This window comes from Helianthus annuus, chromosome 5 (genome assembly GCF_002127325.2).
Source record: "Helianthus annuus cultivar XRQ/B chromosome 5, HanXRQr2.0-SUNRISE, whole genome shotgun sequence".
In the NCBI taxonomy this organism is placed as follows: Eukaryota; Viridiplantae; Streptophyta; class Magnoliopsida; order Asterales; family Asteraceae; genus Helianthus; species Helianthus annuus.
The window spans coordinates 68,017,229-68,027,854 of record NC_035437.2 but is presented as its reverse complement, the minus strand read 5'-3'; positions in this window follow the sequence as shown (position 1 = coordinate 68,027,854).

The window sequence follows — 10,626 nt, the reverse complement described above, 5'->3', positions numbered from 1 at the left end:
ACAATGAATGAACCATGCAATGCAGCAAGTATCTATAAGCCTTCGAAAAACTTGTCTTAGTCATCTTTCCACTGATATGACCAGTAAATCCCATTCTGCACCACAAACCTTTAGCAAGACGTTCAGACATTATTATTGGATCATTGTCAGAATCTTTCAAGTCTAGAACTCTCCTTAAATCTCCAACATCAAACTTGAATTCTACATCTATGTCTTTTCCTTTTTGATCCTTCTTTCTCAAGACTGCATGTATCTTCTTGTCTGATTCCTCATATCTCGTTGTGTTCCAGAAAGCTCTAACATGAGATTCATAAATAACTGTTTTATCTGATATAGCCTTGGCTACTCTGCTTTCTCTCAAAAATTTGGCCATCTTTTCAACTACAGTACCTTTTGTGCTATCAGAATCAATTACACAATAAACATTGTGCCCTTTATCTGTGTCTTTTCCTCTTCCCTGTAAATATAGATAACATCAATAAGGTGTACAGGTCTTGATCCATGAGGACGAAAAAGATGAGAGTTTTTGAAAATTTTTTTAACACTTGAAAATTTTACTAACATTGGAAATTCCTATGTGATAGTACTAGAGGATCGAATGGCTTGTCTGATCGGTTAGCATTGATGTCTGATCGGTTGGCAATGCAGTGAAACTTCATTATGTAGAACTGGTCGATCGGTTAGCATGTCCGATCGGCTGGCAATGTTGTCCGGTCGGCTGGCAGATGTTGTCCGATCGGCTAGCAGATGCTGTTCGATCGGCTGGCAGATGCTGTCCGATCGGCTAGCATTTCAGCAATGAAGTAACAAAAAAAAATGTTGTCCGATCGGCTTGCTATGCTGACCAATCGGCTAGCAATGGAATTCACAGATGATGTCCGATCGGCTGGCAAATGTTGTCCGATCGGTTGACAATGTGCATAGAAATCAATGTAATGAATGATGATGCTGTCCGATCGGCTTGCAATTTTGTCCGATCGGCTAGCAATGCTGTTCGATCGGCTAGCAATGCTGACCGATCGGCTAGCACACTACAAATCATTTCAAACAACTAACAAATTAAGGCATATTTTCAAATGCATAAACTACCCTATGCAACAACACAAGTAGACACACTTTGATTGCTGTCCGATCGGCTGGGCTAGCCGATCGGCTGGCATCTTCATTCAAGAACAGATATGAACACACATATGATTCAAAAATTTATATGCAAAATATCACAAATTAATCACAGATCCATGTTCCTAATGTTGTCGCGATCAAAACCCTATGTTCATCTTTGTCTAATTCATCCTAAACAGTGTCTAATTTCACAAAAAGCTTGCCGACTGCCGAACATATATAATCCTAGATCTATCAAGATTAAGCAAGATTTAACACAAATTGATCCGGTAAACTTTTAGATCTAATCATTCCGAACAAAACCCTATGTTTGAAACTCATCAAAACTTCCTAAATCTTCTTAAATCTAAGATCAAAGAACCGACAGTGAAGAACACGAAGAACATGGTGAAATTGAACAGATTTGGATGTGAAAACATACCTTTGCCATTGAGAATGATGAGCAAACCAACAATACAATGAAATAATTGCAAAGAGAACCAGTGAATCAAGAAAATCAGTGAAAGTTTGAGAGAGAATAAGTTAGCCGATCGAACAGGTTAACCGTTTGAGTGAACTCTGACCGGCTATTTATAGGCCTCCTTGACTCGTCTAGGCTGTTCGATCGGCTGGCAATGCTGCCAATCGGTCAGCTTGTCCGATCCAAGTGATCCTTTGACTTTCAACGACTTTGACTTTTTGACCTTTTGACTTTATCAGTGTTTGAGAAATGCACTTAAGTATCTAGGTTCAAATGAATGACCCTAGGTACTTAATTTGCCTACCAAGTTCAACTTAATGACCTTGGTTGATCCGAGACAAAACATACTGATATTTTGAACAAACTTTTTCTGAAAAATTACAAGTTTCAAGTTAATGAACTTGCATAGACATTGCATTTTCTCTGGTTCTGTCAAAATTAGCTCCCAACTCATTTTCCAGTTCAGAACAACTTCCTGCATCTGCATCAGACTGCGAATCTGAAGATCAACTCTCTGCTTTGATTTGTCGTAAAATTAAAGCAGAAAAAGAAAAATCTTTTTGGATTTTCAAATGTACAATCTAAACTAGAAATGAATGATCAGAAACTAAAATACAGAATGTAGTGAAAGTAAGCTAATTACAAACATATGTTTGGTGAGCGTGTTAGGGAATCATATCAGCTGCCGACAAGTTACAAGTACCGTTAGGCTTAAATTCATACTCAGAATTAAACAATTCACATAGATTGTCGATATACTGGTCCACTTTAAATTTTCACACAAATTTCAATTTATTCAGGATACGATTTAGATGTCTTAGGAACTTAACTCATTCATGTGTCCCACCTCTTGAATATACTCCCGTATCCAGATCCCAATATTCAGTCTTACAGGTGAGTATACCACAGATGATATCTGTAAGGGGTTAAATGCGAGGGCCGTGAGAGCTCAGGTCGATACTTCCGTATACGCAAAGAGATGACGGCTTCGACTTTTCGGTGTGTCCCCTTTAGAGGATCTTTTGTTACAACAGCAATGACTATCAATTTTATTGTTTCATCAATTTGCTGAGGGCGATGCTATGTCTCAAGCATTTTGCGAAAAGTATTATTCGGGGACTAGGTCAGAACTTCCATTCAGCAGAAGTCCCGGAATAATACCCCAGATATCACTGAGTATAAAGACCTAGTTTCTCAGAAAGAGGGACCTTTCAAACGAGATTTCAGGGGTTACTTATATATCCAAGTAGTGTTCCCCACGAATTATGCAAGTTTGAAATTTTAGGTTTATATCCCAAACAAATCTATTAAATGTGTAAAAACCTATCGACACATCATCAGTGAGACTGTTTAATCCTTTTAAAAATATACAAATCTTTAGCATACTGTAACTGTCTAGCTGATGTACTATCATTTTCCCTTTTTACACAAGCTCTTTTTCGGTTTTCTACTGTTTTTGAATTTTTGAATTTTCTCATGTTTTTGGGTTTTTCAATTTTTTATTGTTTTTGGATTTTTAGAAAGTATATACACATATACCTATCTCCCCCTAAAGACCAAAACAGGTAAAAAATCGACAAACCATTGTAGATTGTTTTTCAACATCATCTACAGTGGTATCCTCATCCACGCCAATGATTCCATCCGACACCGATAAAAGCATCATACCATTCAGTTTTAAAAGATATTTAAAACGTGTTTTATCAAATGCTTTGGTATGTAAATCAGCTTTTTGCTCGTCGGTGTGGATTTTCTCAATTCGTATCAACTTTTTCTCGGAACAATCACGAATAAAGTGATGACGAATTTCTATATGTGTAGTTTTAGCGTGATGTACTGGATTCTTTGTTATATTAATTGCGGCCTCATTATCAACAAAAAGAGGTGTGTTAAGAAACTTCAAACCGTAGTCGCGCATCTGTTGCTGTATCCACAGGATCTGAGAGCAGCAACTGCTGGCAGACACGTACTCCTCTTCACATGTGGATAGCGCCACAGACATTTGTTTCTTACACTGCCAGGTAACCAAGCGAGGTCCAAAGAACTGGCATCCTGCAGTTGTTGATTTTGCATTGACTTTGCAGCATCTGAAATCTGAGTCAGAATACCCTTTGAGCGTAAAGTCGCCTTTTCTAGGATACCATAACCCCAACGATGGAGTTCCCTTCAGGTAGCGTAATATCCTTTTCACAATGATCAAGTGCGAAGCTCTCCGGTTAGATTGAAATCTTGCTGCGAGGCACGTTGGATACATAATATCGGATCTTGAAGCAGTTAAGTACATCAATGAACCGATCATGGAACGATAAAGCGTTTCATCTGCCCTGTCTCCGGTGAGATCTGGGTGAATCCCATGATTTGTTGCTAATGGGGTTGCAGTAGGAGTAGAACTTGACATCCCGAATTTTTCTAGAATATCATGAACGTACTTCGTCTGGTGAATGAAAATTCCCTCAGGTAGTTGATCGACTTGGAGTCCCAAGAAGAACTTCATTTCCCCCATCGATGACATTTCGAATTTTTGCTTCATAACTTGTTCAAAATCTTTGCACAAGTTCTCATTCGTTGACCCAAAGATTATGTCATCCACATATATTTGAACTATCAAAAGGTGTCCGTCGACCTCTTTAGTGAAGAGAGTGGCATCCACTTTTCCACGAATGAACATGTTGGCTAGAAGGTGTTGAGACAATGTCTCGTACCAAGCTCTCGGGGCCTGGTGTAAGCCATACAGCGCTTTGTCCAGCATATAAACCTTGTTCTTGTGGATTGGGTCGGTAAAGCCCGGTGGCTGTCCGACATATACCTCCTCTTTGACCTTCCCATAAAGAAACGCCGATTTAACATCTAGTTGATATACTTTGAAGTTTTTCCAAGATGCAAATGCCAGGAAAATTCTGATTGCTTCTAGTCGTGCTACAGGAGCGTACACTTCAGTAAAATCGATTCCCTCCTGTTGACTAAATCCCTGAACCACGAGTCGAGCTTTGTTTCGCACAACAACTCCTCTGTCGTCTCTCTTACACTTGAACACCCATTTGGTGTTGATTTTCCTGTGACCATCAGGCAGATCCACCAGTTTCCAGACACCCAATTTTTCAAACTGGTTCAACTCTTCTTGCATCGCATTGACCCGGGAATCTTCAATAAGCGCCTCTTTGTAAGTTCGTGGTTCGATCTGCGAAATAAAACAACTCAATGAAAATTCAGTTTGTAAAGGTGCTACTGTAGAATAAAAACTTGTAAGCCCTTGGTCAATTTGATGTCTAGTGCGAACGCCTGATTGCAGCTCTCCAATGATCAGCTCCTCTGGATGATATGAAAGAGTTCTTGGCATTACTTCACTCAGAACATCTACATCGCCTTCCAGATTAGTAACATTTTGATTTGCACCTTGTTCACTGATAGGATTTGTTTGATCTAAAATCTGGATCTGCTCCCCCTCAAACTCTGAATCACCATGATTAAATGTTGGACCGATATCAGATGTTAAATCATCATTTGTTGCCGTCTGAATATCGGGAGTTTGTGGAGTATCATCATGTTCTCCAGCATTACAAGGACCTGCTTCATCGTCATTTGAAGTTTGTTGTGATCGCCTAGAATACTTAGCTGGAAATCTTTCCTCTGATGACTCATAATCTCTAAGAATATCCAACTCGTCAAAGAAATCTTCTTCATCTTCAGGTTCTTCCATCACATCAAACGAATCCCACAGAGTGTCGTAGTGATAACACCATGAATCTCCAGGGTTCTGCGGCGGCATCGTATGACCTTGACATTCAACATTTGCAGCTTCAATAATCCGTTGTTCACTTGGAACGAAGACACATCGCATAGGACTTGCATAACCAACAAATATACCCTCAATGCACTTCGGACCAAACTTTCCAAACGGTTCTATTACCGTACAGGGTGACCCGAACGGTTCAAGATACTTCAAATCAGGCTTGCGGTTATTGATCAACTCAAAGCACGTTTTGTTGAATTTCTTGACAGTGAGGACTCTGTTGAGCGTATAGCATGCGGCGGAAACAGCTTCTGCCCAAAAATTTATCGGAAGCTTTGAATCAGTAAGCATAGTCCGTGCCATTTCGATTAGTGTCCTGTTTTTGCGTTCTGCAACTCCATTCTGCTGCGGGGGGTACGGAGCACTAAACTCATGCAATATACCTCGTTCTTCACAAAATTCTTCCATCTTGCTGTTTTTGAATTCAGTACCATTATCACTTCTAATTCTTCGGATACGCCTCTGGTACAGATTCTCAATCTTTCTGAATAACGCCATCAAACTATCAAACGTTTCATTCTTCGACTTCAGGAAAGATACCCAAGAAATTCTGGAATAATCATCAGTAACGACCAAACAGTAGTAATATCCTGTAATGCTTTTGACATTCACAGGACCAAACAAATCCATGTGAAGTCTTTCTAGTGGTCTTGAGACTGAATTGACTTGCTTATTGGGGTGTGACTTTTTCTTCTGCTTGCCTTTAACACAGCTAATGCACTCTCCTTCCAGATGAAAACCTTTGATGTGAACTCATGTAACCAAATCATTATGCACCAAGTGATTCATTTTTCTTAGATATATATGCCCCATCTTGCGGTGCCACAATCTCGATTCTTTCTCAGTCGCTCTCGACACAAAACAATGAGCCTGGCCCATGGTTGTCGTTGCTACACTCATATCCAACACGTACAGATCATTGACTCTTGGTGCCCTCATGATGATCCATTCCTCAGGGATAACAAATCCTGGCTTTAAGATCAAGCATTCTTTGTCAGTGAAGTGAGTGGTATACATCCTGTCACAAATCTGCGAGATACTTAGCAGATTATTCTCCAGCTCAGCAATGTAGTTAACTCTTTCAAACGTCACAATCCCATTGGATAGCATTCCTTCACCAATAATCCTACCACCTTGATTACCCGCGAATCCAATATAACCTCCATTGATATTCTTCACGTCGTACAGCAACGCTGTCTTTCCTGTCATGTGCCGAGAAGCTCCACTATCGATAATCCAACGTGAAACGGATCTTGGAAGCCCCTGCACATTTCAAAAGTATTTAATTAGATTTTGATGCTACCCAAGCCTCCTTTGACTCGGGTAACTTGACATTGATGCGAGTTGTTTTTGTGTAGAGCGGTGGAAAATTTTTGTCATTTATTTTCAAACTCTCCTCAGACCCAATCTCAACCTCTTTGTATAAAGGAGCATCCTTTTTCGAAGGTTGACCAGATGATTGGTCTTTCTTCACCACATACTTCTTTACAGAAGTTGATTTTTGTTTCTGAAGTTTCTCAAACAAATCCAAAGGTACATACATCTTCTTGGTCGAAGATGATGATTTTTCAGTCCCAGAAACCTTTGGTTTTGGAGAACTTGCTTTCTGCTCAACACCTTTTGGTTTCCAAGTTTGTTGAGATGAGGCAACTCTTTTGTAAAATTTGTCGTTTTTAGTTACCACATTTTTAGTAGGTTCAGTTTTGAATTTAGTGTTTTCATTTTTTAAAACATTTTCCTCAACAAACATTGGTGCTTTCCCTTTCACATCATCTTTCTTTCTTGGATTTGTCACAACTTCAGTCTTGGATTTCAAGTTGGTACACTTTCGTGCAATATGTCCAACTTGATTGCATTTAAAACATGTTCGGGAGTCAACAATCCGACTTGAATCTTCAGACTGAGGTTGTGAAGCCTTCTCCTCAAAGAACTCTTTGTTTTGATTTTGAAAAGATTTTAGGTTCTTCATCAGAACTCGAACTCGAACTTTTCACAAATACTTTCTTTACTACAAATATTTTGCTTTGAACATTCTTTCTTGGATAATTCTCACCCCCTGATAACCATTCGACCATCTGTTTTGATTATTGTTATGAAAATGCGAAGGTACAACAGGTTTTGTGTAGTAAGATTTATCTATTTCAAAGTTCTTTTGCCTCTTTGTCTGGTTCAAGCTTTTTACCTCAGACAGATTAATTTCTGTCAATTTGAACACATTTGTCAATTTATCAACATTTACATTCTCCAGTGGAAACTCGGAATCCGAATACAACTTATCCGATCCCAACATCTTGTACATGACAAGATTAGGTTCGTCATTTAAGTTGTTTTTGGTTTTGAGTTTCGGAATGTAATTATTCAAGAAACACTCATCATCTTCATTTGAATCAGACTCCAAAACACATTCAGCCATGCTTTTAACAATATCAGTCTGAACACTATCATCAGATGATGATGAAGAAAATGTGATATCAATTGACTCTGGAAGTTTTATTTCATTTAAATCTTCTTCACCATTTAGCAGCCCGGACTTTTTCTTTGAATAACTGTTTAAAATTGGTGGTGGAACTTGATGATATCCCACCCCTGTTCCATCCGAAAATACATCTTCGCCTGCTTTGTTTTTCCCGATGGGTTTGGGAACAATGTGCTGCAAAACAAAGCTTGCGGAGTTGTAGCTGGTTAATATCAATTGGATGCGTTCATTTTCAATTTTTGCTTCTTGGAATTGAAGCTTCAGTTTAGCAATTTCATCCAATTGTTGATTAATTAACTCTTCTTTCACCATAAGCACTCCCGACAATTGAAGATTTTCTTTTGTTGTTTTACCATTTCGTTCATCAGAATCTTTAACCGTTCATTTAAGCTTCTCAAAATTTTCGGTGATGTGACGATTTTCATGAATTAGTTTTTCATTTTCTTTCCTATTTCTTTCTATGTCACTTTTATCATTTTCAATTTTTTCAGTTAACTCTTTTGCTCGATCGTTTGAAGCTTTCAACATTTTATCCCGGTTTAAGATCTGATCTTCAACCTCTCTGACTCTTTTTGTCAGATCTTCAACCTTTTTGTTGTTAAGGTAAGCGATAGTACTACAATCTTTGCAGTTTTTCATGCAATTCTTGCAGTCACTTTCAATTTTAACTTTCTTACCTGACACTTGGTTTGTATCAATCTGACTGACCTGGCTTTTTGACTTAGTACCAGAACTAGAAACTACCTCCAGTTCCTTTGCAGCAAGAACTCTGTTAGCCATCTTCATCAGGTTTTCAGCTGTGAGCTCCTGTGATGTATCTATCAACCCATCATCAATCTTCTTTGTCTGCTGCTTCTTTTCTACCATCTTCTCTTTTTCTTCTTTCTCTTCCACTTTCTCTTCACCACCACCCCACCATTCTTTCTGTCTGGCTTCTTCTTCAGCAAATTGTTGAATGAGTGCATCAACAGTAATGGAATCAGGATCAACTGCGATATTTCCTTGTGGATCAAGGTAGCATTCTCTGTCGGCATCCCATCTCTTTGCCCTTTTGGCTTCTTTGTAAGTGTTGAAGATTCTGCTCATTCTTATTTGGGCTTTCATTCTTCTGTTCACAAACTTTTCTTCTTCCGTTCTGTTGTCTTTAAACGGAACAATTTTTGTTGCTGCAAACACATAACAAACTGCGTCTTCCTCAGGCAATAGCTCACTCCAGTCATATCCTTCATCGTCATGAATGACTGCAAGAGCTCTAGACTTTTCTTTGTCTTCAATCTGCTTCATCCTGGGAGGTTCCGATTTATACTGATGATAGATTGCATTCTTGTAGTAATCTTCTCGGAACGGATTAGCAGAATCGTCAGGATAATCGTTTCTACACTCGCGTTTAAAGTGACCTTTCTGTTTACATTTGAAACACGTTACTTTTGTCTTGTCAAAGCCTAACTTGGTGGTTGGTCCACCAATAGAAATTCTCCCAGTTATCTCCATGAAACGCTGTGCCCTTCTTACAGCACTGGCCATAGACCACCTTATATCGATCAATTCAACCTCCTCCTGATCGATTTGGTCATAGTCTTCTTTCGTAAGGTTGGTGTTGCCTATCTTCCCGGCCACAAGACTCTCATATGACTCTAAAACAGAGGCTAAGAACACCATCTGTTGCTTTGCTGACTCCTCACTGAAATTTTGACCATTTTTCAGATCCACAGCGATGTTGCATTAAAATACATTTTTTGGTGCTGATTGCTGTTGACTTGAAGTACTAGAAGATGGTCCTTGACTTGAAGCATTGGAAGACATTCCTCCATGAAAACCACTGTTAAAACCTTCTTGATTCGCTGGTTGTCAACTTTCTGCTGAAAAGGCTGTTTTGGGGGATACTGTCTTCGGGATCATGCTCTTTGGATAATACAGTTCCACATTTTGCTGATATAAAGAATGATTGACTTTATTTGTTTTCTTTATCTCCAGCTCATGACTCTCTAGTCTTTCAATCAGCAAATCAACCGTTAGCTCTTCTGACTTGATTGTATTCTTGATCATCAATGCAAAGTATTACCAGTCCATTTCTTCTGGCAAAGAGTCAAACAGCTTGTCAACTAGCTCTTCTTGAGAATATATCACTCCATGTCTTGCCAGTTCCAGCTTTAGATGTCCAAATCGCTCAATCATTTTAGAAACAGACTCATTTTTTAGACATCCGAACAAATCAAACTCTTTTCTCAGTAATTTTTTTTTTGTTTTTGATTATTTCAGCAGTACCAACACATTTAACTTTTAATTTTTCCCAAAGATCTTTTGCGTTTGAGTATTCAATCAATGAGATTATGTCTTCTCTCACTGACTGATGTATCATTGCTATGCACTTCTGCTCAGCCACAAAATTTTCTATGTCTTCACTTTCTGTCAAATTTTCACAATCTACTCTTCCATTGTTGAAGCCGTTCTTTAATCTTTTCCAGCTCGGGTATGCGAAAGCCTTTAACCATTCATCAAATCTTTTGGCCCACCTGTTATACTCTTCGATCGCCATCAGCTTTGGTGGTTTGTTATATGTACCATACGCGTTTTCCACACTTAAGGCATCGGATAAAGTTTTCTTCGCGCTAGGAGAGTTTCCATTAGTTCGATTTGATGTGTCATCTCCAGAGTTTCCAGCGAATGCATACATGTCACTAAAAGGATTCATGAATTCATCCATTTTTAAGTACCTGCAACAATTTATCAAACACTTAGAAATATTTTTGTGATTTTCAAAAATCTAACACAAATGCA